The 3,598-nt window shown below is 40.7% G+C and overlaps 1 protein-coding gene across 3 annotated transcripts in view; it reads left to right on the top strand.

Annotated features, from left to right (window-relative positions):
• Positions 1-1,860, top strand: part of LOC133644759 (protein-glutamine gamma-glutamyltransferase K-like) — a 73,726-nt gene extending 71,866 nt beyond the window's left edge. For 2 of the 3 annotated variants that reach the window (XM_062039483.1, XM_062039485.1), the window contains exon 14: positions 1-1,860. This exon is cut by the window's left edge and continues 748 nt beyond it. The gene's annotated coding sequence lies outside the window, so the exon portion shown is untranslated. The other variant, XR_009824822.1, reaches the window with a different exon arrangement.
• Positions 1,861-3,598: the final 1,738 nt, after the last annotated feature.

The raw sequence follows: 3,598 nt of genomic DNA, 5'->3' as shown, positions 1-3,598 counted from the left end.
TATGAACTTGAAGTGCCATCCCATTCCTAACCCATAGGGTTCAATGTGATGTCGGTCCACCTTTTACAACTATTACATCTTCAACTCTTCTGGGAAGGCTGTCCACAAGGTTGCGGAGTGTGTTTATATGGAATTTTTCCACCATTCTTCCAAAAGCGCATTGGTGAGGTCACACACTGATGTTGGTGGAGAAGGCCTGGCTCTCAAGTCTCCGTTCTAATTCATCCCAAAGGTGTTCTATCGGGTTCAAGTCAGGACTCTGCACAGGCCAGTCAAGTTCATCCACACCAGACTCTGTCATCCATGTCTTTATGGAGCTTTATGCACAGGTGGCATCCTATGACAGTTCACTGAGAGCGGCCCATTATTTCACAAATGTTTGTAGAAACAGTCTCCATGTCTAAGTGCTCGATTATATACACCTGTGGCCGGGCCAAGTGATTAGGACACCTGATTCTCATCATTTGGATGGGTGGCCAAATACTTTTGGCATTATAGTGTATCATCTATTGCTGTACGCCGAGTGATTATACAGCTGGATGGAGTGCGGAATGGAGGAGTTCTTGAATGCCCTTCTGCTTAAAACATGCAATGCCTATAAAGTTGCATAACCATGACATCATAGAATATGATCTTCGTACTCGTGACTTTGTACACTAGTACTGTAAATTCTTATTTATGGATGTTTTTATTGTTTATGCTATGAGTCAGTTTTCTAACCGTCCATAACGTTTCTTCATTCGTCGCTCCAAGCAATGTTTGTAATTGTTACAATATAACTAAAACAATTCATAGTTACTAAACCACGAGTGTCAAACTCAAGGCCCAGGGGGCCAGATGTGGCCCGCCACTTCATTTTATTTGGCCCCTCGAAAGCCTGGAAATAATATGTATCAATAAAGTACTGTAACTTTTCTTACGAAATGTATTCTTTCTTTCTATTTTGGGAGAAAAAAAAATATATGTACTCCATGTAATCGCAAATCTTAACTTAAATATTGTATAATTATGCGGAAATATATGATCAAACATTCAAACCATTTTTTTAAATAGAAATGAACACTAATAATAATGATTTCAAAGCAAGTTATCCATCAAATTGTGCAATGTAAAAGTAGCAATAGATTTCATGGTAAAATGGCGAAATTGACTGTGGTTTTTACAGCATTTTTCTCTAAATGAAAAAAAAACCAGTATTTTTTTTACTGTAATAAACTGTGGTACCGTTTTGGCATTTACAGTAATACACAGAAAAAATCTACAGTTTTGCGGTAAACACAAACAAACAAACAAACTGGCAGCTCAGGTGCCAAAATGTTACTGTAAAATTGCAGTTTTTTGTATTTACAGTAAAAAAAAAAAAAAAGTAAATTTAACTGTAAAATTGCAGTTTTTTTATTAACGGTAAAAAAACCAAATGTAAATTTTACAGTAAAATTCTGGCAACTGAGCTGCCTTTTTCTACCATAAAAACAGCAGTAATGTGTTTCCATTTACAGTAATATACACTACATTTTGAGGTGAACTCATTGCAATTTACCATATTTTTTTTAATCAATTTTAGTTTTTTAAAATCTACTCATGAAATGCATAAAAAAAATTGTGTCATAATAGTATTGACTGTTAGAAACGGCCCTCTGGGGCCAAACATAACTGCGATGTGGCCCTCAGTGAAAACGACTTTGACACCTCTGTACTAAACCGTCCCATGTGTGATGTCGGTCGGAGTGTTTTCATGCATATTTGTACGTGCTAGCATCGTTAGCATTAGCTAATGTGCTAACAGGGGTTACTAGTGTCTGTGTTAGTATTATTAACTTACAACGGCATTCTTTTTGTATTGTTTCACAAATTCCTCAGTAAACTTGCCAAAATGTCACCGTGCAGTTATTGAGTCTGTTTAGCTGATTGGAGAGCTGGCTTCCGCAGCCGGTGGTTCCGTGACGAGGACTTCTGTTTTGTTCAATCAGCCGTTTTACTGCCGCGTGACAGGCACCGTTTAAGGTATGTAAATAAAAATGTACAGAATCTTTCTGTGAAAGTAGTCATTTTGCCTTATAGACCAGTGCGGCTAATATATGGAAATATATTATTTCCTTCAAATTTAGTAGGTGCGGCTAATATACCGGCGCGCTCTATAGTGCGGAAAATACGATAACACTGCAAAAGCAAAAAGTACCCGTGGAAGTCCACAAAAAAGACTGAGAAAGTTGAGGAATGCTCACCAAACACTTATTTGGAACATCCCACAGGTGAACAGGCTGATTGGGAACAGGTGGGTGCCATGATTGGGTATAAAAGCAGCTTCCATGAAATGCTCAGTCATTCACAAACAAGGACGGGCGAGGGTCACCACTTTGTGAACACATGCGTGAGAAAATTGTCGAACAGTTTAAGAACAACATTTCTCAACCAGCTATTGCAAGGAATTTCATGAAAAGGTTCAGAGAATCTGGAGAAATCACTGCACGTAAGCTGCAATGCCCGTGACCTTCGATACTTTAGGCGGCACTGCTTCAAAAACCGACATCAGTGTGTAAAGGATATCACCACGTGGGGTCAGGAACACTTCAGAAAACCTCTGTCAGTAACTACAGATTGTCGCTACATCTGAAAGTGCAAGTTAAAACTCTACTATGCAAAGCGAAAGCCATTTATCAACAACACCCAGAAAAGCCGCCGCTTCGCTGGGCCCGAGCTCATCTAAGATGGACTGATGCAAATTGGAAAAGTGTTCTGTGGTCTGTCCGTACTGTGGATGTCGTGTCCTTCGGACCAAAGAGGAAAATAACCATCCAGGATTGTTATAGCTGCAAAGTTCAAAAAGTCAGCATCTGTGATGGTATGGGGGTGTATTAGTGCCAAGACATGGGTAACTTACACATCTGTGAAGGCGCCATTAATGCTGAAAGGTACATACAGGTTTTGGAGCAACATATGTTGCCATCCAAGCAACGTTACCATGGACGCCCCTGCTTATTTCAGCAAGACAAGCTTCAAAAATTGGTCTCCTCAGTTCCCAAACATTTACTGAGTGTTGTTAAAAGGAAAGGCCATGTAACACAGTGGTAAAAATGCCCCTGTGACAACTTTTTTGCAATGTGTTGCTGCCATAAAATTCTAAGTTAATGATTATTTGCACACAAAAAAATACGTTTCTCAGTGTGAACATTAAATATCTTGTCTTTGCAGTCTATTCAATTGAATATAAGTTGAAAAGGTCATCAAACATCTTGTTATTGTTTACAAACTTAGGAAATAAGTCCCTGGGCACAGGAGGGCTTAAGGGCAACAATCCTCATAAATAAATCTCCATGGCCACTTTTTCGCCGTTTTGTTGAAACGATAAAGATTCGATCGCTTGGTGAGGTCATTGGTTTCCCGTCGGGGTCGGCTCCGGCGGGGGGGATCATTAACGTTGCCAGAGGGAGGCGCAGTAAAGGAGGCTGACTGCATGGGAGAACTGGTGGAAGCTAAACCCCAGCGGCGCGCACCGCATCCAATTTCCGTCGAGTCCCACCAGGGTTGACGGTGGGCGTGGGCCCGCCCACGGCGCGCAGTGACACAGCGTGCTGGAGGGGGGCTTGAAATATTCTCC

Source organism: Entelurus aequoreus, linkage group LG27 (assembly GCF_033978785.1).
Source record: "Entelurus aequoreus isolate RoL-2023_Sb linkage group LG27, RoL_Eaeq_v1.1, whole genome shotgun sequence".
Lineage (NCBI taxonomy): Eukaryota > Metazoa > Chordata > Actinopteri > Syngnathiformes > Syngnathidae > Entelurus > Entelurus aequoreus.
This window is presented reverse-complemented; position numbering and strand designations above follow the sequence as displayed.